We start from the raw sequence: 24,894 nt of genomic DNA, 5'->3' as shown, positions 1-24,894 counted from the left end.
ATTTTTGGTATTATAACTGTTGTGTCAAGTTACGGCCATGTCCAAGAACCTGTGCGTCTAAGTCTGCACTTCGCACAGCCCGGTTATAACACAAAATTTTGGGTCTAATATTGGATATTCCTGACAGCTTTATTCCTTTATTCGTTCGAATTATAACTTTCACAGCTGCTGTTTTAATAATAAAACGTGGCCCACTCAGTGCACAAACTTAGTGAACATCTCACTCGTCTAAAAAAATCATCGTCCCATCAGTCCTACCTTTACAGCGACGAGCGGAACAAATTTCCCACTGAGAGCAATTATGGTGGCGGCCGTCTTGCCTTTCGAAAAATTGCTCAAACCCTTTTTTCGACCGCAACTAAAGAAATTACCCCTAATAACGACTCAAACTCTATATAAGAAGCGGAGAACAGATAAATGCCCTTCTTAAATCTGCCCCAGCACTCATGCAACGTCACCCTCAACTTATCGGCTCAAAAAGCAAAAGTTCCGTCCGTGCGCGCTTCCGCCGCCACAGCTTCGCGGCCGAAAAGGCGCCGCAGGCTGCTGAGCGCGCCTCACTGTCGAACGCCAGCTCCTCCGCTAGCGGCGCTGCGCGCGTTTTTCAAAGCGCCCCCTATAGTTCCCGCACGGAGCGTATAGCACATTCGCTGCTCTAAACGCGCGTTTGCATGGAGCGCGGTTTCGAATCGCTTCAAATCTACCAGCGGAATTTGCCATTATAGATTTCGGCATTAAGCGCCGCAGCTACACTGCTCGTGTATACATCATGCAAAAGAAAGAAAAAAACAATGCCACGCCCCCTTGCTTTTTCTTTGAGTTGTCAGTGATGACAGTATAAGGTAATAAGAGTGCCCCTTAGCGCTTACTGTCTCCAGGTAACGCGCACCGCTCTCACCACCGAAAACCAAGCCCGAAAGCGAACTCGAAATCTCGAAACCATAACGTTCGCAAAATATTAATATTAAAAACGAAACGTAAAGCACAACCCCATTCAACCGCTCTAACGGGCAACTCTTTCGTTATTAATAATCACCGAGGCTCATCTTCTCCGTCGCAAGCAGTATAATCTCGGCAACATCCATCATCATCTTTTCTGCACCCAGCTTCTCAGGAGCACGGTCCACCTCCAACGGCATTTTTGTTATTAATAAACGTTCTCCCCTTCTGCTGTCGGCAGACCGACATCCTCCTCCTCCTCGTTCTCCTCCTATTTCTTATTGCTTTAAGGCCAGCCGGCACAGTTGCGTATCTATGTCACGGGCCCGAGACATCCATCGCCCGACCAACGCCGCCGACTCGCCGCGATGTTAAGAGTTATTATTGGCCGCGTACATACACGACCTCCGTCGGTTCAAATCCCCGCCATAATTTGAAAGGTTGCCCAGTAGAACCCTCTTCCCTTTTACGCCATAGCCTCCTCTCTTTCTCCTTCTACACTGCGTTTCGTGATCTTTCTTCGTCTGTCGTGTCCAGTCCCCCGCAAAATAAGAAAGAAAGAAGGTTCGGGCCTTCCTGGTTAGGTACACTGGAGGAGGTACAATCCTCGAGGCATCTGGTAATTGTACCTCTCAACCTCAAGTTCAGAGTTCATCCAGGCGGTGCAACCGAGCAGGCCATCAAACTGTAGTAATGTAGTCATGCCTCGTTAATACGAACCCCGTTAATACGAATACCCCGCTATATCGACCCGATTTTCGGAGAGGAACTGAGTGAAGAACGTGCGGTTTTGTCTCGTTATTGTAAACAATTCACATTAAGAAGGATTTTTTTTGTGTGTGTGTGAAACAGAGGTGTCCTTATTAACGAGACACGGCTGCACAATAAATTAAAAAGAATCGATACGATACTCCCGCCTTTCCGTATAACTGGCTCTATATATGGTCGGTTTATTTTTATTTATTTATTTGTCAGTTATAGTCATTGCTATCCAAAACAAACCAAGCGTAACGACGAAGGGAGTCTCTTCCTCGACGACGCGGTGTCCTGGTATACGATCTTCAAACGATCCGCAGAGATGCCTTGATTCGCGTACGAGTCTAGGATTGTGAATAGACGCATTAAACGAATAGGAAACCCAGTCGTCTTCATACAGTGCCCCTACAACTTCTTTGTGCCTATATAGTTAAAGATACTTTCGTGTGTTTTTTTTTTTCGTTTTTATTTTGTTTATTGATGTTGCTACACAAGCGTGTACACTGCACCGGCCAGCACGCCAGGAAAAGGGTGGTATTCGGTGCCGTGGTACAATATGGCTGGCAAGCGAACTTCGTGTGCGTGTTTGTGTATTCGCGCGAACGCGCGGGTGTGTGTGTGTGTGTGTACGTGTGTCTGGCACGTAGGCTTGTCGGTACACTTACATTTTCTTGCCTTTTTTTATTTCCTTTCTTGTGAACGTTGTTGGGCAAATGGCGGGTGCATTACGCCGGCGTTATTTATAGAAGCGCGTTTTTATTTTTGATTCTTTTCCTTGTTTGAGGAAGAAAAATGCCCACGTGCGCGCTTGCCGCTTCTGAAATGATGTGGACACGGGTGCCAGCGGCGGAGTCGGCAGCTTTCTCGAGAGAAGGTATATATATTTTTAATGTGGTTGTTGTTTTTGTTGTTTGGCCTGAATGACGAGGGTGGCTCTTTTCGGCACGAAAGTGATAGTTCGATTAAAATAGACGGGGACCGTATATGGGTTGTATGACTCCATGCGCCGGATCGCAGACTGAAACCGTATATCTCTTTGTGCAAGAACATTGCACGGTCAGTGCTCTGATCGGGGGGTAGCGATAAAAAAAAAGAAATCGGCTTCTTTACATTTAGCTCGGTGCTTTTATGTAGGGGTTAAAACGTACGCTCAATAAAGTCATGTTTTTTGCGCGAGCGACTAAAGCATCCTGTGTCAGGTTTCGATAAAATGTATGACCTTCCACGATATTTCTGAATGTGCATTTTTTTTTTAAGCGTGGAACTCTTTTTAATCTTACCCACAATCCATAATTTTTCTTCGTCCGTCCATTGTCCGTGCAAGTTTAGCGGGGAAATAAGACGTCACGTGACGTTACCTGACGTAACGTGACTTATACGCCTTTAGTAAATTAACGGCACGTGACCTATATACGTCGACTCTGTTTCCCCGTCAAATTCAGCGGGAAAATTCACGTCTTGTGGCCAAAACAGAAATTCAGTGGGGAGCTACGTGTTTTGGGGGATGACACGACGCCCGCGACGGAAGGTTTTCGGTCGTCCCCCTGAGGGAGTCTCTTCCCGTAGATGCGATATGGAACGGACGTGTTCGTACTCCTTCTTTGCTCGCTCCAGTGGTGCGCACGTTTCTCCAAAACAGAAACGAAAGCTCGCTCTTCGTTCCTTCTGAATCTGGGAACGAGCTCCCTTTACAAGTTTCAAAGTTTTGAAATAAATGCGTATCCGCTATGTTTCCGAGATTGAAGCGCGTCGTTACATTAACGTCATCACAATAAATATTTTGCTTTATAATCCGTAGATACAAATAAAGCGAGCGAGCAAAAATATCGACACGGAACTACGTGTCGAGGTCCGAGGACCACATTCGTTCCAGTTCTTTGCTTTCCACAATACTTCGGACACTTCCCAATCCCTTAAAGTCAAAAGCTGATATAGTTCATTATAAAAAAAACAAAACAAAAACAGAAAAACTTCAATGCCTACTGAATTGGGGTACAAATGGAGATAAATAGGAAAAAAAAAAGAAAGGAACACCGTTCCTCCTGCCGTTTCTTCGAAAACGTAACGAGTTTTTGTTTCATTTCCACCGATGCAAGATGGAACGGAGGCGTTCGTTCCCCTCTAAAAGTAACCCGTTCCAGAAACGTCGTTTGCTCGGAATCCGTTCGGTACAACACTGGCTCGCTTTGAACTGCGCTCTCGGGAAGGCGTTGACAGTGTGAACCAGTAGATATCTGTCTTTGTCGGCACGGGGCGCTAGGAACTGTGTGTCTGGGTGTTCTGATAAACGCCTTTGGACCCGGTCCTATTGTGGTTCGTACTTCCCGTCTTTAGAGAAGCGATCATCTGTGCGTCTGACGATCAGACCCCCCCATGGCGGTCTTCTCGAAAAGCAGCTGAGTGGTGTGAGAGTAGGCTTGGTGCCCCCTGATAGGAGACTGCCCCTGAAGCCTTAGTTTACTACCACGAGTGACCATCCCACAGTGTGAACTGGCCTTGAGGATTTTGCATGCTGATAGAACCAGCCAACAAATGTCTAAAGCGTCCACTTCATTCTGAAAAAAAATTATAATCAGAGCTGCCATCGTAATTGGTATAGACTATAGATTTTCTTCGGTGCACATGATCTTCTTGGAGGGAAATATAAGTTTAGTCTTAATTGACTTATTATCTATATTTCCCGATTTAATACCATAAAACTTGGGGGATTACAGTTGATAGTTTAGTGTAAGATTCAACACGAAGGCTATGAGATACGAAACTCGCGCTAAATATCCCTCTAGAACAAAAAAACAAACAAAACAAAACAGGTGCAGTTCGAATATTTTGATAGATTTTAAACCAGGTAATCAGATCATCTCGTCTAGTTCTAGGAAATTGTTTGCAAGTCAGATCGCTTCTAAAAAAATAACATTAATAAATGAGACACATACTAAACACCACATTTCACTTGCACAATTATAAAAAGTATAATTTCTAAAACAAAAAATATTACAGTTTATTACAATGGTGCTCACCTTTCGTCAAACATTCATAAAATGGTCTACTGCACGACATTTGCCACCCAGTGTGCACTGATGTTTTCTACATTTGCAATTCCACAATAATCATTTCAATTCAATATAAATATACAAAAATTCATTACAAATATATTTAATCATAAAAAGAACTTTCCGAGGAGATTACAAAAGAATGTTAACGGGTAAATCACACACAAGGTGTAATACAAACGCCCAAATGCGTAAATGTGGGACCAAAACTGATAAGTTCATCTATTTGCACGACTGTTTCACTGCTAAAGCGAAAAAGAAACACATAAAACGCTTAATCTGACAAATTTTGATATCTGTTTTTTTAACTTAAAATACCCCTTGTGGTGTTCAACACTATTCTACTTTTCCGTCGTTTTTAGCGCTTTTTCATCTGCCCTAGTCTGTGGAGATAACAGCTGTGATATATGTGCTACTTATAATATGCACAAATCACATTATTAGTCACAAAAATAAAGAGTCCTCCAGCAGGAATTTTACTCGTATGAGACTCGCCCAGTACCGGGCAGTCTCCGATAATTGTTTTTGTTAAGCGCGCTTGTAGTGGAACTCTACAACGCTCCAAATCAAAGCTTCCGGAAACACTGATATTATCCCCTCACAACAAAATTATAGGACGAGCTCAATTGTACGAAACAGGTTCAGCCGTCGCCACCGGATTCAACTGCCGATATCAGTGCGCCGTTAATTCCCAGGGTAGAAGCAGGTTTTCAAGTGGTTCTCTTGCTCAATCGGCACAGTGGAGAGAGGTTTTTTCTTTTTTTTCTCAGGCGTTTCAGGAAATTCTTTGGAAGGGAAAGTGCAGAAAAAGCCCGTAAACCAAAGGGGGTGTAGCTCAGATGGGAGAGCGCTCGCTTAGCATGCGAGAGGTACTGGGATCGATACCCAGCACCTCCACTTCTTTTGCCGTCCTCCGTACGGTCCATTCCTATGGAGAAAATATCTTTTCTCCAGACCTCACGTGGCAAAATGTGGAGAAATTGTTCTGAATTCTCCACAAACCAAGGGGGTGTAGCTCAGATGGGAGAGCGCTCGCTTAGCATGCGAGAGGTACTGGGATCGATACCCAGCACCTCCACTTCTTTTGCCGTCCTCCATACGGTCCAATCCTATGGAGAAAATATCTTTTCTCCAGACCTCACGTGGCAAAATGTGGAGAAATTGTTCTGAATTCTCCACAAACCAAGGGGGTGTAGCTCAGATGGGAGAGCGCTCGCTTAGCATGCGAGAGGTACTGGGATCGATACCCAGCACCTCCACTTCTTTTGCCGTCCTCCATATGGTCCAATCCTATGGAGGAAATATCTTTTCTCCAGACCTCACGAGGCAAAATGTGGAGAAATTGTTCTGAATTCTCCACAAACCAAGGGGGTGTAGCTCAGATGGGAGAGCGCTCGCTTAGCATGCGAGAGGTACTGGGATCGATACCCAGCACCTCCACTTCTTTTGCCGTCCTCCATAAGGTCCAATCCCATGGAGGAAATATCTTTTCTCCAGACCTCACGAGGCAAAATGTGGAGAAATTGTTCTGAATTCTCCACAAACCAAGGGGGTGTAGCTCAGATGGGAGAGCGCTCGCTTAGCATGCGAGAGGTACTGGGATCGATACCCAGCACCTCCACTTCTTTTGCCGTCCTCCATATGGTCCATTCCTATCGAGGAAATATCTTTTCTTCAGACCTCACAAGGCAAAATTTGGAGAAATTGTTCTGAATTCTCCACAAACCAAGGGGGTGTAGCTCAGATGGGAGAGCGCTCGCTTAGCATGCGAGAGGTACTGGGATCGATACCCAGCACCTCCACTTCTTTTGCCGTCCTCCATACGGTCCAATCCTATGGAGGAAATATCTTTTCTCCAGACCTCACGAGGCAAAATGTGGAGAAATTGTTCTGAATTCTCCACAAACCAAGGGGGTGTAGCTCAGATGGGAGAGCGCTCGCTTAGCATGCGAGAGGTACTGGGATCGATACCCAGCACCTCCACTTCTTTTGCCGTCCTCCATACGGTCCAATCCTATGGAGGAAATATCTTTTCTCCAGACCTCACGAGGCAAAATGTGGAGAAATTGTTCTGAATTCTCCACAAACCAAGGGGGTGTAGCTCAGATGGGAGAGCGCTCGCTTAGCATGCGAGAGGTACTGGGATCGATACCCAGCACCTCCACTTCTTTTGCCGTCCTCCATACGGTCCAATCCTATGGAGGAAATATCTTTTCTCCAGACCTCACGAGGCAAAATGTGGAGAAATTGTTCTGAATTCTCCACAAACCAAGGGGGTGTAGCTCAGATGGGAGAGCGCTCGCTTAGCATGCGAGAGGTACTGGGATCGATACCCAGCACCTCCACTTCTTTTGGCGTCCTCCATACGGTCCAATCCTATGGAGGAAATATCTTTTCTCCAGACCTCACGAGGCAAAATGTGGAGAAATTGTTCTGAATTCTCCACAAACCAAGGGGGTGTAGCTCAGATGGGAGAGCGCTCGCTTAGCATGCGAGAGGTACTGGGATCGATACCCAGCACCTCCACTTCTTTTGCCGTCCTCCATATGGTCCATTCCTATGGAGGAAATATCTTTTCTTCAGACCTCACGAGGCAAAATGTGGAGAAATTGTTCTGAATTCTCCACAAACCAAGGGGGTGTAGCTCAGATGGGAGAGCGCTCGCTTAGCATGCGAGAGGTACTGGGATCGATACCCAGCACCTCCACTTCTTTTGCCGTCCTCCGTACGGTCCATTCCTATGGAGGAAATATCTTTTCTCCAGACCTCACGAGGCAAAATGTGGAGAAATTGTTCTGAATTCTCCACAAACCAAGGGGGTGTAGCTCAGATGGGAGAGCGCTCGCTTAGCATGCGAGAGGTACTGGGATCGATACCCAGCACCTCCACTTCTTTTGCCGTCCTCCATATGGTCCATTCCTATGGAGGAAATATCTTTTCTTCAAACCTCACGAGGCAAAATGTGGAGAAATTGCTCTGAATTCTCCACAAACCAAGGGGGTGTAGCTCAGATGGGAGAGCGCTCGCTTAGCATGCGAGAGGTACTGGGATCGATACCCAGCACCTCCACTTCTTTTGCCGTCCTCCATATGGTCCATTCCTATGGAGGAAATATCTTTTCTTCAGACCTCACGAGGCAAAATGTGGAGAAATTGTTCTGAATTCTCCACAAACCAAGGGGGTGTAGCTCAGATGGGAGAGCGCTCGCTTAGCATGCGAGAGGTACTGGGATCGATACCCAGCACCTCCATTTCTTTTTACTCTTTTTACGTGATGAACTTTTATTGATGACGTGAATTTTTCATACCCCGTATTACAAAAGTTAGAGAAATTGCTTGAAGTTTTCTTGATACCATAAGATTGTAGGTCAGATGAAAGAGCACTCGTCGAGCATGCACTCGGATTGATACCTATCACCTCCACTTGTTTTTGTTTTTGTTCTTCTCCACATAAAAACTTCTGGGGACTCAAGAAGGTGAATTCTTTGCAAACCTTTATTTATTTATTTATTTATTTATTTACACTAAAACCCTTCTTGGCATTACATAGGGGGAGGGGGAGGCAATTCTAGATGAAGATAGTGCGCTTAGTGACAAAAAGATGATGATGTTGGCACAATATATAATAACAGAAAAAAATGCATACAGAAAACTAGGTAAGTACAAACGACAAATATTCTTATACATTGGTTAGGGCGTTGGTAAGCATCTGGGTTGAGGTGATCGACACAATATCGCAGGGTAAGCTTTTCCAATCGGAGACAGTGAGGAGGAGAGGGGAGTTTTTGAATATGTTGGGGCGTACTAAAACTGGGGCGTACTTTGAAGGGGTAATCTACGCGGGATGAGACATGATGAGGAAGCTGGATGCATGAATCTCTGAAAGCAGATGAACCATGATATAGCTTGTGGAAGAAGGACATGCGGGCAATATGTCTTCGGCAATGAAGTGGCGAAATATTGAGGGAATGTTTTATGTTAGTCACACTTGAAAACCGGGAGTAATCCTCAGCTATGAACCTGGCGGCTTTATTTTGAACTGCCTCAATATTATTGGTTATATACATCTGATGGGGGTACCAAATGATAGACGCGTCCTCCAACTGTGATCTCACGAGAGAGGTATACCGTGTAGGGTTCGGAGTTTTCGGTTTAAACCGATAAAAACCGATAAAAGTACGCCGAATCCATTTTCCGAAATTTGGTTTTAACCAAAAAATGTCAGTTTTCAGGTTTGGCGTTTTCAGTTTAGACCGATAAAAGTACGCCAAATCTATTTTTTAAAATTCTGTTTTAACTGAAAATTATCAGTTTGTTATGGCCGCGTCGAGATGGGCGGGGGAGGGGGGGAGGGGAGAGGTGTTGCAAGGTTCGACATTGTGTGACCGCTTCTTGATTGCCCTCTTCCAAGGCTCAACATGCAACAAGAGAGGTCTTGGGTTGTCTTTCGCGGGACATCTGTGTCCTTTCTGTGATCGGGCTGAGCGTGGCAAGTTCCTGGTCCTAAAAAAAAAAAAGGTTCGGGTGTCGGCTAGTATAAGGTTTTTGCTTCATGCAAGATCTGCAGCCAGAGTACACAAACTATGTTGTGCTTCAAAACGTCGCACCGTGTCTCTTTTGGTGGTCGCATTTCGTTGATCGGCCGATTTTGGCTCAGGCAGTGCTTCATGTCCTCAGCCTGCCAGTGTCCAGGGCCAACGTTGAGAGGGCATTCTCGAAGCGCAGGGTCATTAACAGAAAATAATAAGCGTGGATCAACGAGGAGAGCCTGGGAAAGTGTATGTGTGTTTACTATTATAAGATCATGTAATCCTGATGCACAGGAGATAAAGTTCCATGTTTTTGGGCACTGACTTGTTTGTACTTCTGTGTATCTTTTTTAGTGTCACACATTTTCCAAATAAAGTGTCGATGTTTTTTTCAATGTATCTCTGCCGTTATTCTTTGAGTGATTACAAATATCAGAGCTACAAATATCATCTGATCTGGTGTCCCAGAGTGGTTCTTTAATATTCACCGAAAAACACCGGCAAACGTTTGTGGGCATAAATATACACCGAAAAAAGCCGAAAATTGAATTTTAAAATAAACACCGAAAAAGTACGCCGAATTTTGAAAAAAATAAAAAAATAAAACGCGGAACCCTAGGTATACGCAAGAAGTTTAGTTGCTTTATTGACCTGGTACAATGAACGTTTAAGAAATTTTAGAGTTTTAGACGCTTTGCTCATGGTAAGATCAGTATGAAGGTTCCATGATAGGTTAGCTGAAAGGTGGACGCCGAGATATTTGATTGATGGGACATTTTCAACCTGGTTCTCTCCAATTGCGTACGCGTGGCGATCAACATTTAATTTTGTGGTGACAGTTACACACTTTGTTTTTGTAATGTTGAGTTGCCTCAACCAAGCAATGGACCTTTGGCTGATTATTTCAAGGTCGCCTTGGTGTATGCACACATCTAGAGGAGTAGATATGGGGTGATAAATGACACAGTCATCCGCGAAAAGGCGTATAGTCGACTGAATGTTAGCGGGAAGGTCATTTATATAGAGAAGGAACAATACCGGATCATGAACTGAACCTTGTGGGACGCCAGACTTTACCGGTGTGGGAGAGGAGACATGTTTATTAATCACGACAGATTGTGACCGATTTGATAAAAAGCTCGCTATCTATTCAATAATTAGTTCCTTTATATTAATATTACCCAATTTATATATCAATCTGTTTTGGGGGACCTGGTCGGGAGCTTCGCGAAATCAATAAACACAGCATCAATGGGACGTGAGGAATGAACAGAAATATGAAGGTCATGAAATAATTCGAACAGATGGGTCTCAGAAGAATGCTCGCGTTAGAAGCCATGCTGGTTCGGAAAGATAAGGTTGTTACTGGATAGATGAGTCATAATCTGGGATGAAAGTGTATGTTCCATGAGTTTGCATGCCACGCAAGTTAGCGAAATAGGAAATAGGCGTGTAGTTGTTGAAAGAATTCTTATCACCGGACTTAAAAATGGGGATGACGTGGGCAAGTTTCCAGTCGTCAGGTATTTTTGCCAAAGAAGAGGGATTGTTGAAACAGCCTACCCGGTAGAACCCCAGATAGGTTTGGTTGATTTGAAGAGTTAAATTTGGTTGATATTCCATCAGGGCCCGGGCTGGAGTTAGCGTTCAAACGATCAATGGCACGCTTGACCCCGTGACTGGTTATAATAATGTCCTGCATAAAACATTCAGCATGAAATGGCAAAGCGACTGGCTGAAGGAAGTCATCCTCCTGAGGGAAAACGCTGCTAAACAAGGTGTTAAACCCAGTGGCCAATTAGCGTGGGCTTAAAAAAGACCTGTCATCATAAGAAACGCTTGGAAACACTGGTGAAGGTTTAATGATTAATTACTTTCCAAATTTTGTTTTTTTTTTTGTATCAGTTCTAACCATGTTAGAGACATCCTCGTCATAAAATATTTGTTTGGCGGTTTTTATTTCTTTTTTACATATCACTTAATAAACATGATAAACGGTCCAGGCACGTTCCGAGTCTGAGTGAAGGGCATGCCTGTACAGTCGTTTCTTTTTTCTTTTTAATAGATATTTTAATAGTTGTTGTAAACCAGGACTTGTGCAAGCTTGGAGCGATTTTTAAGTGGGAACACATACGAATTGAACCTCCAATAGTTTTTTTCTGGAAGAGGGCCCAATTTTCATTCACCAGACCGTTCGTTCTCTGCAATATTCATAGACAGATCGTTCTCTGCAGCATTCACAGACATATTATCTGCAAAAAGATACAAAGACATCTTTTCGTTATAGCCTTCTGTATGAGATGGACGCTTTAAAGTGATTTAATGTGCTTTGCCTAAATACATTACTTTCAGTCTTAAATATTGCCCCTCAGATATCTACAAAATGATCACCTAAAATGTTTTGCGTATATCGCTTAAGTAAGCAAGCCATCCGTTTCCTATGACGTTCCATGCAAATGGGAAACAGTTGACTTATCCTGTTTTCGTCTTGAAACACACGCCAGATTTGAAAATTGAACTGTTAACATTCTTGCTTTTGTTTAAAATTCTTGTTATGCGGAGCGCAAGTTCGTCTGCTTCTTTTTCAGGGGTCGTGGTGATGTCAAAACGGCGAGCTCTCATTGGCTCTGAATGAAGGATAGTGGGTAGACCTCAAGGCAGCTTGCTTTGAGGTCTATTCTTTATTCAGAGCTAATTAGAGCTCAGCGTTTGGACGACAACCGAACCCCTGCAAAAGAAGCAGACGAACTCGGGCTACGTATATACCTCGTTAAAAAAAAAAACGTGCTACCAGAAAAAGTTTTAAGATGTTTAACTTGCAGGTTTCAAGAAAAGAAAATCGTAAATTAAAAGAAGGTTGGTCATTTTAAGCTTTTTTTTTTCTTATTTTTCTTTACTTAGTTTGTGCCGGCTTTGTTCTACATCAAAAAGAACGTCTCTTACTACCTAGGATACTCGAAGTAGAAAGATCTTAGTCATATTGTTGATTCTCCCCTCTTGAATTGTACTTATGTGTTTGTTTAGAGTTAGTCAGCCCTAACGGGCGTTTGGCGTCTCCGGCAGTCGATGAGAAATTTCGCCAGTGTCGTCCCTGGAAACGATGCGAAAAACTCTCACAGCACCAATCTCTTCCATCCCGCACCAAAGCCACTTCGGTTCAAGGTCCTCTTACGACCTGTCCTACCCCAACCACAACGGCCGACCCTCCCACACAAGTAGCACGCGCTTCATCTCTAATTTTATTATGATCATTATTATTCTTTTATTATTTTAGAAAGGACACCCACCAAAAACGCCGGCGTTTTCCTGTCGAACTGGGTTAACGAAGAGCGCGCGAAAAAGTCATTACCTGCCTCCACGCCCGTGAAGTCGCACTGCCCCGATGTATCGCCATCTTCGATCTCTAACGAACCCGAAATGGTTGGTCGTTAGAGCGTGCCGTGCCCTGGGGCTGCGGCGTCGACAAGATTATGCCGAAATCAGGCAGGGGTAGGGAGTAAAGGGGGGAGGGGAGGTCCCGAGGCCTGGATTCGCCTGGAAGCTAATTAGAGCGTCTGCAGAGCTGTAGAAACGAGGTTACGAACGAGGCGCGCACGCGCTCCCGTCTAAGAGTTACGCAGAAGAACTATTGCTCTCATTCAAGTAATCGTTCCAAGGACTCTGTCGTCGTCGTCCTCCGAGTCGTGGCCGTGTCCTTCCTCGAGGCTGTTTTGGTGGAAGGGATGGTTCGAGTGTCGCCGGGAGCCCGCGTCGCTGGTAACGGATGCCTTAATTTGGGGGCTTCTTGCGTTTGTTGAACTTTTTTTTTTTCTAGTTTTCTCGTCACTTGGTACGTGGTGGACGTGCAAACTTTGGGTCGAAGGGTGCGTGCGACGCAATGATGATTGAGAATTCCTTCGGATTGGTGAAGGTGCTGTGCCTGCTTGTCCTGGATTCGTGATCTTGCGTCCAGTTTCTCTTTAATCGGCTCCTGGTGTAAGTGCGAACTTGAGATCGAAGGGTGTGTGTGACGCAATGGTGATTGAAAAACCCTTCAGGAAGGCGAAGGTCTTTTTGCGCCTACTCCCGGCTTTCTGAAGGATGCAAGTTTTGTGGGTCGTAACTGCTGTGATATACAGGGACCCAAGCGAATCTAGTTCTTCCCTGTGCAAGTTTATTTCGGGATTGTTGGTGGGGTACGACTCGTGACCAGGTGGTGAGATAGGGGCCTGTAGGGTGCTGTACTACGGGCGGAGCGGTTACCTAGCACAACAATATTATTATACTACTATAATATTTTAAGTCTGAGGCACATTTTTGTCTTCAAGTTAGTACACAAAGGCAAACGTGGAAACATAACTAAAAGCAAAAATAACAAAAAATACTGCGTAAGCAAGAAATAAAAAAGTGTCTTCGGTGTCGAAACTCACACTCGAATTAAAGAGCCATCTATACAAAAATTAATTAGTACAGGTAGGCTCAAATTTATTGTAATCAAGTTGCAGTGGGTCATCTGTTTTATGACTCGGATGAATAAAGCACCGAGTGAACACGGGTAAACATTTTCTGGAACGCGCAAATACAAAATGTCACAAAACACAATTTACAGGTTTCCTTTTCTTTTTGTAGCAAAAATAAACTGCATTGAAGAACGCTCATTCTCCGCCCAAAAGGTAGCGCTAGAGTTCACAACCAGATGCCGAAGTTTCAGCCCGAACGGACACCTTATACAAAAGTTATAAGTGATTTTCTGAAAATTTCAATGGGAAAATGAATTCCATTTTTGCCCGTTTTCGGTTTCTGTTGCCATAGAGCCCCATGTATTCGAAAAATCCGTCGGCCGCCATTTTCCCATTGAAATTTAAAAAAAAATACAACTTTTAAATAAAATGTCCGTTAAGGCTGCAACTTTGGCATCTGGTTTTGACTTCTAGCGCTACCTTTGGACGGAGAATGAACGTTCGGCGATGCCTAGTTTATTTTTGCGGTAGAAAAAAACTGTCATTTTTTATTTTGTTGCGAAGCTGTACAGTTATTTAACTTGCGATCATTAATGTTCGACCAAAGTTCGTGAGATCCCCACTCAAAATACGCGGGCCCATTTAACCGTCTTCCCAACTGTCGCGGAAGCAGGCATTGAAGCTGTGAGGGCTTGGTCGTGAAATCTCATTCCTTTACAGCGTACGATGAATCCCGATCCCCGTCTGTTTCTTGCACCTACGTGGCTCGAATGTGTGGTAACTTCAAGCTCCCCTCTACAATAAAATACAATACAATATGTTTTAGAGCGCAGCTCTTAGGGGCCCGTTCCCGGCTTGAGCGGCGTCGGCGTCGCCGTCGGCGTCGCCGTTGGCGTCGCCGTCGGCGTCGGCGTAACCAAGGTCATCCCAAGGTCACGTGGCCCCCCAAGGTCATCCCAAGGTCACCCCAAGGTCACGTGACCCCCAAGGTCACGTGACACCCAAAGTCACGTGACCCCCGTGAACTCACGTGACCCCCCGAAGTCACGTGACCTGGGGGTGTCACGTGACTTCGGGGGGGCATCCGGATCGTCATCGTCATAATCACAGATGACGTCATCAGTGACGTCACTGATGACGTCACCGACATCCGTATCGTCATCGTCATCATCGCTGATGACGTCATCGGAGTCCGCATCGTCATTGTCTCTGATGACGTCATCAGTGACGTCACTGATGACATCATCGGCATCGTCACGTGACCCCCCAAGGTTACGTGACCCCCCCAAGTCACTTCACCCCCTAGTACCCTTCCCTCCTCCTCCTCAAGAGCTGCGCTCTAATTCGGTGTTACAGGGAGTTGTAGACGGCTTTCACTTTTAGAGCGCAGCTCTTAGGGGCCCGTTTCCGGCTTGAGCGGCGTCGCCGTCGGCGTCGGCGTCGGCGTCGCCGTCGCCGTCGCCGTCGGCGTCGGCGTAACCGCGCGGTGCATCATGGGAAATGTCCCATAATGCACCGCGCGAGCCCCCCACCAAGGTCACGTGACCTCGTGGGGGGTCACGTGACCCCCCGAAGTCACGTGGCCCCCTCCTCGAAGTCACGTGACCCCCGCCGATGTCGCGTGACCCCCCGATGACGTCATCGTCACTGATGACGTCACCGGCATCCACATCGTCATCGTCATCATCACTGATGACGTCACCGGCATCCGCATCGTCATCGTCATCATCACTGATGACGTCACCGGCATCCACATCGTCATCGTCATCATCACTGATGACGTCACCGCCATCCACATCGTAATCGTCATCATCACTGATGACGTCACCGGCATCCGCATCGTCATCGTTATCGTCACTGATGACGTCACCGGCACCCACATCGTCATCGTCATCATCACTGATGACGTCACCGGCATCCACATCGTCATCGTCATCATCACTGATGACGTCACCGGCATCCACATCGTCATCGTCATCATCACTGATGACGTCACCGACATCCGCATTGTCATCGTCATCATCACTGATGACGTCATCAGTGACGTCACTGATGTCGTCACCGGCATCCGCATCGTCATCGTCATCATCACTGATGACGTCATCAGCGACGTCACTGATGACGTCACCGACATTCGCATCGTCATCGTCATCATCACTGGTGAAGTCATCAGTGACGTCACTAATGACGTCATCAATACCCGCATCGTCATCGTCACTGATGACGTCATCAGTGACGTCAGTGATGACATCATCGGCATTGGGGGTCACGTGACCCCCAAGGTAACGTGACCCCCCCCCCTGGTTAGTTTAACCCCCCCCCCCCAGTGCCCTTCCCTCCTCCTCCTCAAGAGCTGCGCTCTAATTCGGCGTTACAGGGAGTTGTAAGCGGCTTTCACTTTTTTTTTTTAGAGCGCAGCTCTTAGGGGCCCGTTCCCGGCTTGAGCGGCGTCGGCGTCGGCGTAACCAAGGTCATTTCAAGGTCACTTGACCCCCAAGGTCATCCCAAGGTCACGTGACCCCAAGGTCACCCCAAGGTCACGTGACCCCTCCCCAAGGGTCATCAGGGGTCACGTGACTCCCCAAGGTCACCCCAAGGTCACGTGACCCCTTCCCCAGGGTCACGTGACCCCCAAGGTCACGTGACACCCAAAGTCACGTGGCGCCCCAAGTCACGTGACCCCCGGGGTCACGTGACCCCCGATGACGTCATCAGTGACGTCACTGATAACGTCACCGGCATCCGCATCGTCATCGTCATTATAACTGATGACGTCACCGGCATCCGCATCGTCATTGTCATCATCACTGATGACGTCATCAGTGACGTCACTGATGACGTCACCGGCATCCACATCGTCATCGTCATCATCATTTATGACGTCACCGGCATCCGCATCGTCATCGTCACCATCGCTGATGATGTCATCAGTGACGTCACTGATGACGTCACCGGCATCCGCATCGTCATCATCGCTGATGACGTCATCAGTGACGTCACTGATGACGTCACCGGCATCCGCATCGTCATCATCGCTGATGACGTCGTCAGTGACGTCGCTGATGACGTCACCGGCATCCGCATCGTCATCATCGCTGATGACGTCATCAGTGACGTCACTGATTACGTCACCGGCATCCGCATCGTCATCGTCATCATCACTGGTGACGTCACCGGCATCCGCATCGTCATTGTCATCATCACTGATGACGTCATCGGTATCCGCATCGTCATCGTTACTGATGACGTCATCGTCACGTGACCCCCCTAGGTCACGTGACCCCCACCCAAGGTCACTTGACCCCCCCAGTACCCTTTCCTCCTCCTCCTCAAGAGCTGCGCTCTAATTCGGCGTTACAGGGAGTTGTAAACGGCTTTCACTTTTTTTTTCAAAGGAAGGTATTGCAGATGATATATTCTGGCCCATGAAAGCAGTATTGCTTACGTATATATATATGGGTTCATTTCAGCCATATTATCAAAAACACAATTGACAGCCTTCTACAAGAACGTCAAAGCCCGCTTTTTTTTATAACACAAGAAGCGTGAGCCAATCCTAAGACATAATGTATTATAGTTATGAAACAATGTACTACACCGGGTGTTATTTTTCATTCGAAACAATTTTTTTTTATGCGTCTTTTTTGCTACGTAATGCCGTTTTCGCTATATGTATCTTGAGCTCCGCGAATACTCGAAACGCGAACAACCATCACAGCTTGGTGAGTAATTAACTAATCTCATTAGTTAATTGTTTACTTAGTACAAATAAACTTATGGTTCTAATTAGAAACTTAGAGAGCGTTATCGAAAACCACTAGATCAACTCCCTTTTTGAACGACTTGAAGCTCGTGGGAAACTCGGGGGCGCGCCAAAGTTACCGCTCGTGAAGCAGGCGCAAGGCTAGCAGTGGCGGAACGCTATGATAATCTAATCATCTGCGTTTCGCCAATGCTGGCTTTGCGCCAGTAACTTTGGTGCGCCCCCGAGCTTCCCGCGAGCTTCAAGTAGTTCTAAAAAACGTTGATTGTGTGGTTTTCGATGACGCTCAGTAAGTTTCCAATTGAAACCATCTGTCTGTTTTTACTAATTAAAAAGTAATTAACGAATTTTAATTAAGCACTCACCAGGCAGTGACGCTTGTTTTCCCCTCCAATGTCCGCCGAGCTCGAAAAACATATATGGAAGACGGCATTAACGCAGCAGTGATACGCTTTTTTTTTTATCTGTTTTGAATAAAAAAATATCATCCGGTATCGCTAAAGATCTTAAAAAAGCACGTGTAATTATTTTTCACGAACAAGGCGAATATTATATCTTGTTTCAGCCCAAGTCAAAGCGCAATCAAAAGCTAGAAAGTGTACAGAGACGCAAAGACCAAAAGCGCAAGGTCACAGCACATTTCACTGTGCATGAGTGGTTGAGCCGATTCATAGCATATGCGCCCAAAATATCTACCAACACCGTTATATTGTGCTTCTAGTGCTGCTTGATTGGAAACTCGTAGCGTTGGCTATGCCCTGAGTTATGGTAAAATAAAGTGCCGACAAGTTCATGTACTATGGCACTGAGGTATTGCGCTCTCACTCATCAACCTCCGCCACAGACGAGCGTTCTCCTTATCATAAAATATTAAAAACAAAAAAAATATTTATTTATTTTTGTACAGGTCATTAATGGACTTTTCACCTAATTCCGAGTCATGCCGGTACCAATTTTACTTGTTTATTGATGTCCACAACGTCCAGAATCAACGTTGAGCAGAGCTAATTGTAGATCCTAATACAACACAAACTATATCCCAAACACAGCGTAATAAAAATGAGATGGTAATTTGTGGCAGATTCCGTCAAACATGCAGATCTTCGACTTATAAGAAAAATGTGGAGGTGCTGGGTATCGATCCCAGTACCTCTCGCATGCTAAGCGAGCGCTCTACCATCTGAGCTACACCCCCACTGATGCTAGCGTAAATACATGGTACTTTTGAACTAGTTATTTTCATTATGTGAAAGAGCAAAACATGGAGGTGCTGGGTATCGATCCCAGTGCCTCTCGCATGCTAAGCGAGCGCTCTACCATCTGAGCTACACCCCTTTGCTTCCACGCAAAGTCTCGACTACTTTTCACCAAGTCTTAAATTTTCAATAACAAGGTTCGGTCGCATCTGCCATCTACCATGAGGAGACTGAAGAAAAAAAAGTAATTTAATTAACGCCACCAATAAGTTACTTGAAAGTTAGAGATGCAAGAACACACCAAGGTTAACAGTATATCGAAACGAAATGGTAATCGTGTACTGTGACGAGAAGTCTGATATTTTTAAACACATAAAATACAAATCTCTCGCGGTTTTTTATTGTTTTTTTTTTCCGAAAAACATGATAATTCGTGACACATTCCGTCAAACACGCAGATCTTCGACTAATATTAAAAAAAAAGTGGAGGTGCTGGGTATCGATTTCAGTACCTCTCGCATGCTAAGCGAGCGCTCTACCATCTGAGCTACACCCCCTTGCTTCCACGCAAAGTCTCGACTACTTTTCACCAAGTCTTAAACTTTCAATAACAAGGTTCGGTCGCATCTGCCATCTACCATGAGGAGACTGAAGAAAAAAAAGTAATTTAATTAACGCCACCAATAAGCTACTTGAAAGTTAGAGATGCAAGAACACACCAAGGTTAACAGTATATCGAAACGGAATGGTAATCGTGTACAGTGACGAGAAGTCTGATATTTTTAAACACATAAAATACAAATCTCTCGCGGTTTTTTATTGTTTTTTTTTTCCGAAAAACATGATAATTCGTGACACATTCCGTCAAACACGCAGATCTTCGACTAATATTAAGAAAAAGTGGAGGTGCTGGGTATCGATCCCAGTACCTCTCGCATGCTAAGCGAGCGCTCTCCCATCTGAGCTACACCCCCTTGGTTTGTGGAGAATTCAGAACAATTCCTCCACATTTTGCCTTGTGAGGTCTGGAGAAAAGATAGTTCCTCCATAGGAATGGACCGTATGGAGGACGGCAAAAGAAGTGGAGGTGCTGGGCATCGATCCCAGTACCTCTCGCATGCTAAGCGAGCGCTCTCCCATCTGAGCTACACCCCCTTGGTTTGTGGAGAATTCAGAACAATTCCTCCACATTTTGCCTTGTGAGGTCTGGAGAAAAGATAGTTCCTCCATAGGAATGGACCGTATGGAGGACGGCAAAAGAAGTGGAGGTGCTGGGCATCGATCCCAGTACCTCTCGCATGCTAAGCGAGCGCTCTACCATCTGAGCTACACCCCCTTGGTTTGTGGAGAATTTCACTCGATTTCTCCACATATTGTCTGGGGGTCTGAGAAAAGTAATTTAATCATTTGGAGCTCATAATGTGAAAAAGGTAAAATAAATGGAGGTGCTGGGTATCGATCCCAGTACCTCTCGCATGCTAAGCGAGCGCTCTACCATCTGAGCTACACCCCCTTGACTTTACGCCAAGTCTCTACTACTTTTCAGAAAGTCATTTAAACCTTCTGAAAAGGCGAACCTTTTCAGCGAACCATTCGAACCTTCAACGGTGGGCTTAGGGTGCCTTTGCAAATCACCGTGAGGAGACTGATTAAAGTAATTCAATTAACGACATGAATGCAAGATAAACAGATCTTCATCGTGTGCCGAGACTTATTATCAGTCGTGTACTGCGACGAAGAATCCGATAATTTTACCCACGTATAATATAGATCTGTCACGTGTTTTTCCACTTTCTCGAAGTCCGGCGCTGGAATGGGTAAACTCGCTTACCTTGAAAAGAAATTACATCTCCTTGAATTCACCTACGGGAAATCCCCGAAGAAGTGTTCATTTTTTAGAATCTGTTTAACGATCCCATTCAAGGGTATTAGCAATTGTGCCACCGCTGACGCACGAAAAAGGAACAAAATTTCATTTACAATATGTTAAAAAAAAATTGGTTTGGCAGCGTGACAGGTTGAAACACGGGCTCTGCAGTCATCAGTTTCTTCCGCAACCTTGTGCATGAGCCTATACTTCGTTTCACCTTAACTCAAGACGCAGTCGACGCTACGAGCTGATGGCACCAACCAGATAGCGTCAAAAGCAGACCATCATAATGCTCGCCATGTTTCTGTACGTGCTCTATCATCTCCGAAGCAATCATAAACAGAAAAGGCCCAGTGACTTGCGCTTTTGACCCCGCTGGATTTGTGCCATTACCACGTAGCGTCAGCTGAGGTCAGACTTTAGTGAAGCGGAGTATAGACCAACTCGACTCACTGATGTCACTCCACTGCGGTGGCGCTGCTGTCGGTACTGCGCATGCGCAGTGCCCACACCTGGTGTGGGCAAAGCTTGCTTGTTTGGAAACACAGCGTTGGTGTATATTGACTACCTGCTACACCAACGGCGTGCATTCGATACCTTTTCCTTTGTTTCACAATTCCACCAACAGGCAGCGACAGTTTTCGCTACACAGTTCTTAGCTCCCTGCTTCTCTCCTTCGCGTCTTTTCCGCTAAGTGATGACGTCACTGTCTCCCCTGGAGTTACGAACACCTTACGGTTTAGTTTATCTCTGTACAGAGCCTGGAATTTCAAACTAGCCTGGCTTACCGCGTTAAATGCGACTAACAGTTCACTCGATGAGCCCCGAGAATCACTAAGGCTAGCGTACGTGAGCTTAGAAAATCAGATACCTTAACTTGAAGGCTCATAAAAGCAAATAAAACAAACTATAAAAAATTAAATGAAAATTAATAAAATATTTTTGTTCCTTTATTTAGAGGAACATTATGCACCGATTTTTCCAAAAAATATTTAGCGAAACTTTCTGGTGCTTTCACGCGCAATATATAAATAGCGACCAGGCGAAGTAAACGTTAATTCATCAATTAAAAACACTCTCAAAACTCTTGGACTTACATTCATATTAAAAATGTCGCAAAAAAAAGACGGGACAGAAAACGGAAGCACACAGGCGCTTGCCATGTGTGCTTCTTCGTCTTTTTGTGCCGTTTTTGTTTTGCGCTATTTTTAATATGAATGTCAATTATCAGCTTGCCCAGCAGACCAAGCTATTGAATTTTTGTCCCTGACTTTTCTTATGTAAACACTGCAGCGTTGAGAAGTTGAACGTTCTTTGTCGTCTTTACCCCGTTCCTTCTACGTTGGTCCTTCAAGTTTCTCCACCCAGTCTCGGGTGGAGAAATGTTAACCTACAATATACTTCATATTTGTCAAGTCTAGGACACAAGAGTGTTTGAGAGCACGCTTGATTCGAAACTTTCGTCTTATCCACGATATACCGCAGCTGCAAAAACAAAACGTCCCTATCTAGACATCAAAAGTTTACATTCCCACAGCGGACATTTCACGGAGGCCTCGATGCATGTCTGTTGTTCAGCCCCGCGCAGCCGTTAACCCAATAAATCTCCAGATCCGCGGTCCCCCTTCGAGTATTCAATTCCGCAACGCCAAAGTCATTCAGACAACGTCGGTGAACGCCACCATTGACCCATTTGGACGGATCATCAATGGCCAAGACATTCCTTCGATCAAACTGCCTGCCTCCATCGGTATACGACGAACCGGTATGTATCGCGCATATACGTTTTCCTCATTTCCTCACCGTGTCGACGGCGTATGAGCGCACGCGACACGACAGTACCCAAAATCGGACGGATCGCATAAAGGTCGGTATACAAAAAACAAAACAAAAAAACACGGCCCGTGTAATCCTATACTGTTCCTATCCCAACCGATTTCACACTACAAGAAGAATTTACCAAAATAAAAAGGCATCAATGAAAAAGCCTTAAATACATTTGAATACTGGCCGTCAAAGAGCAAAAAAATGCCAGTATAAAACAAAACAAAAAAGTTACGCCCCGCCCCTTCCCCCTTTTCTAGCTGAAGAAAAACAACAAAATAAGAAATTAGTTTCGTAAACTTGAAAACAAAAAGTCTTAGCCGATTTCACACTAACAAAATTCAAATATTAATAGGAAGACAAATCATGAGTCATTCCACTCTGTGTAAGTAGATGAGCAGCGAAGCTGTTTTGCACACGACACAGACCCTCCCCGAGGAGCCGGCGGAAAGTAGACACGCGCGACGGGACCGCCACCCCGGGAGAGCGGAAGGAAAGGAAACTAGGCACGCAAGCACTTGGAACGACGACAAAGAGAGGGCGGTGCGAGCGTAGACATGGCCGACGCGGGTCGCACAGCGGCAAATCTTTGAGAAACCTCTATTATCTACCTGAAAGTCTACTGATCTTGAAAATGGTGCCTATTGATAACCACACTAGACGTTCCCACGATGAAGCCGAATGATTTTATGGAAACCGGGCGGGGCGTGAGGAGCCTGGCGCGTGATGGTCAGGCGCACCACTGCCCCAACGTCGTCGTTTTCTTCGTCAGGATATGTTCATTCTGACCACCAGAGACAAAACGGGGTCAGAATAAAAACAATGAATTTAACGTTACCGCCCCCCCTACCACCGGAAAAAAAAGCAATGTGCTTTGTACATCGAAACAAATAGTCTCACGCAACCCTACACTACAAAAATTCAAATTGAAAACAAACAAACATCGATTATAGTTTTGAATAAATTTTAATCTCGGCCACCAAAAGGCAAAGATAAGAACAAGAGATCTAACGTAAGCCGCCAGGAAGAAACAACACGCATTGTAGTATACACTCGATAACAAATTGAGTGAGGAAAGTCTGCGCACCATACAGCTATAGAGGACCTCCGCAGGAAAAGCACGACCAACAAACGGTTGGTCGGCGGGCGGGTGGGAGACAACGGACAACTAATAGCGCGGGTGGGACTTAGAAGTCAGGACGGCATGCCGCGACCTCTTCACAACCAGGAAAAAATTTAAGAAAAAAACGCAAATCGCTTCTTTTGAAGGCATCCAGCCGTGCGGAATCAAATTCGCAATCCCCAAAGTAGCAACAAACATGTCGTCATTCTTCCTTTCCAAATGTGGGCGCTGCTGCTGCTGTTTGTTGTTCGCAGTGTGCCTATATTTTAGAGTGCTTTAAACAGCTCAATCAGAGTCATGTGGTTTCAGCGTCGATAGCCTGGAAGCTTCTCCGCCTTCCCCCGTTCTTTCGCCCCCACTATCCACCTCACCACTTGGAAACGCAGCCATGTGTACATGGACCCAATCTGTGCAGGAGACGTCCTCCGTTAAACAGCAAACGATCATTATTGTTTGAGTTGCTTTATCTCGTAAATCCGGGCTCTCTGGTTCTTCGCGTTGCTCTGTCTTGTAGCTGCTGGAGTGTTTGTCGTTTTCTTTTTGTCTTTTTTTTTTTACTGTGACCCCTTTGTTCTAAGAGTGGCCGATTTTTTAATTTCGTTCGGAGGGTCCGCAAACAATGGAAGCCTGGTTCCCACGACGGGCAGACTGTCTCGCTGTAACGTGCTGTAACGCAATTATTTTCAGGCACAGTGTGCGAGGGCGTTGTCGTTTTGAGGAAAACTTTTTTGTTTTTGTTTTTTGAACGCACGACGAAAATCAAACAGACGAAGCTAGTATAGAACCCGCTGGAGCAGTGCACCTTCTATTTATAACGTAGGAAAAAAATATAAAGATTTTTCATATTGACCTATGACAGCCTCATGGTATGCATACTTGGTCCCAAGAGAACGAAAAACTGCGGGGAGTCTCAGGTAGTATACTTCCAAGAGGTTATTAATAGTTATATGCTTAAATAGAGTTTAAGGCGGTCCGTTTTATAAATAGGTACCATATTCATCTAATTTCAGTATTGCCGGGTCTATTATTTCAAGGTGTGCAGTGCGGAAACCGAAATGTTACTAGAAACTATGACCGCCAAGAGCATTCATTACCATACCCTTCGCCCATTGTAACCTGGTGAAGCTTGGCACGCTTTTGTAGGCGTTAAAGATCATTAAAACGTTATGAATTTAATGAGTTTATTGCGAACTGTCTCTGTCAAATCATTTCAGAACGTAGTATATTTCAAATATATGTATGCTTTTGACGAATACACCAGCTGTTGCCTCAGTAGAATGTTAGTAAATCGTTTTGCTGCTAATTTATTAAGAAATACAGAACAATACAGAAATACAGAGTGAACGCTGAATCGGTGTTTACTTCATTATCATTATATCTTCCTCCATTCATCCAACATCTCCATT

The 24,894-nt window shown here is 45.2% G+C and overlaps 20 non-coding genes across 20 annotated transcripts; 14 read left to right on the top strand and 6 right to left on the bottom strand.

The window, feature by feature from the left end:
- The first annotated feature begins 5,569 nt into the window (after positions 1-5,569).
- Trnaa-agc lies at positions 5,570-5,642 on the top strand. The gene has a single exon. It is a non-coding gene; the product is annotated as a tRNA-Ala (tRNA).
- A 108-nt stretch (positions 5,643-5,750) lies between these two features.
- Positions 5,751-5,823, top strand: Trnaa-agc. The gene has a single exon. It is a non-coding gene; the product is annotated as a tRNA-Ala (tRNA).
- A 108-nt stretch (positions 5,824-5,931) lies between these two features.
- On the top strand, positions 5,932-6,004 carry Trnaa-agc. The gene has a single exon. It is a non-coding gene; the product is annotated as a tRNA-Ala (tRNA).
- Positions 6,005-6,112: 108 nt separating this feature from the next.
- Positions 6,113-6,185, top strand: Trnaa-agc. The gene has a single exon. It is a non-coding gene; the product is annotated as a tRNA-Ala (tRNA).
- A 108-nt stretch (positions 6,186-6,293) lies between these two features.
- Positions 6,294-6,366, top strand: Trnaa-agc. Its single transcript has one exon. It is a non-coding gene; the product is annotated as a tRNA-Ala (tRNA).
- A 108-nt stretch (positions 6,367-6,474) lies between these two features.
- On the top strand, positions 6,475-6,547 carry Trnaa-agc. Its single transcript has one exon. It is a non-coding gene; the product is annotated as a tRNA-Ala (tRNA).
- A 108-nt stretch (positions 6,548-6,655) lies between these two features.
- On the top strand, positions 6,656-6,728 carry Trnaa-agc. Its single transcript has one exon. It is a non-coding gene; the product is annotated as a tRNA-Ala (tRNA).
- Positions 6,729-6,836: 108 nt separating this feature from the next.
- Positions 6,837-6,909, top strand: Trnaa-agc. The gene has a single exon. It is a non-coding gene; the product is annotated as a tRNA-Ala (tRNA).
- Positions 6,910-7,017: 108 nt separating this feature from the next.
- On the top strand, positions 7,018-7,090 carry Trnaa-agc. Its single transcript has one exon. It is a non-coding gene; the product is annotated as a tRNA-Ala (tRNA).
- Positions 7,091-7,198: 108 nt separating this feature from the next.
- On the top strand, positions 7,199-7,271 carry Trnaa-agc. Its single transcript has one exon. It is a non-coding gene; the product is annotated as a tRNA-Ala (tRNA).
- Positions 7,272-7,379: 108 nt separating this feature from the next.
- Trnaa-agc lies at positions 7,380-7,452 on the top strand. Its single transcript has one exon. It is a non-coding gene; the product is annotated as a tRNA-Ala (tRNA).
- Positions 7,453-7,560: 108 nt separating this feature from the next.
- Trnaa-agc lies at positions 7,561-7,633 on the top strand. The gene has a single exon. It is a non-coding gene; the product is annotated as a tRNA-Ala (tRNA).
- Positions 7,634-7,741: 108 nt separating this feature from the next.
- On the top strand, positions 7,742-7,814 carry Trnaa-agc. The gene has a single exon. It is a non-coding gene; the product is annotated as a tRNA-Ala (tRNA).
- Positions 7,815-7,922: 108 nt separating this feature from the next.
- Positions 7,923-7,995, top strand: Trnaa-agc. Its single transcript has one exon. It is a non-coding gene; the product is annotated as a tRNA-Ala (tRNA).
- A 10,602-nt stretch (positions 7,996-18,597) lies between these two features.
- Trnaa-agc lies at positions 18,598-18,670 on the bottom strand. The gene has a single exon. It is a non-coding gene; the product is annotated as a tRNA-Ala (tRNA).
- Positions 18,671-18,737: 67 nt separating this feature from the next.
- Trnaa-agc lies at positions 18,738-18,810 on the bottom strand. Its single transcript has one exon. It is a non-coding gene; the product is annotated as a tRNA-Ala (tRNA).
- A 762-nt stretch (positions 18,811-19,572) lies between these two features.
- On the bottom strand, positions 19,573-19,645 carry Trnaa-agc. Its single transcript has one exon. It is a non-coding gene; the product is annotated as a tRNA-Ala (tRNA).
- Positions 19,646-19,753: 108 nt separating this feature from the next.
- On the bottom strand, positions 19,754-19,826 carry Trnaa-agc. The gene has a single exon. It is a non-coding gene; the product is annotated as a tRNA-Ala (tRNA).
- A 108-nt stretch (positions 19,827-19,934) lies between these two features.
- Trnaa-agc lies at positions 19,935-20,007 on the bottom strand. The gene has a single exon. It is a non-coding gene; the product is annotated as a tRNA-Ala (tRNA).
- A 104-nt stretch (positions 20,008-20,111) lies between these two features.
- Positions 20,112-20,184, bottom strand: Trnaa-agc. Its single transcript has one exon. It is a non-coding gene; the product is annotated as a tRNA-Ala (tRNA).
- Positions 20,185-24,894: the final 4,710 nt, after the last annotated feature.

Source organism: Ixodes scapularis, unplaced genomic scaffold (assembly GCF_016920785.2).
Source record: "Ixodes scapularis isolate PalLabHiFi unplaced genomic scaffold, ASM1692078v2 PGA_scaffold12__126_contigs__length_90152505, whole genome shotgun sequence".
Lineage (NCBI taxonomy): Eukaryota > Metazoa > Arthropoda > Arachnida > Ixodida > Ixodidae > Ixodes > Ixodes scapularis.
Note: the sequence above shows the minus strand (reverse complement) of the source record. Positions and strands in the feature narration are given on the sequence as shown.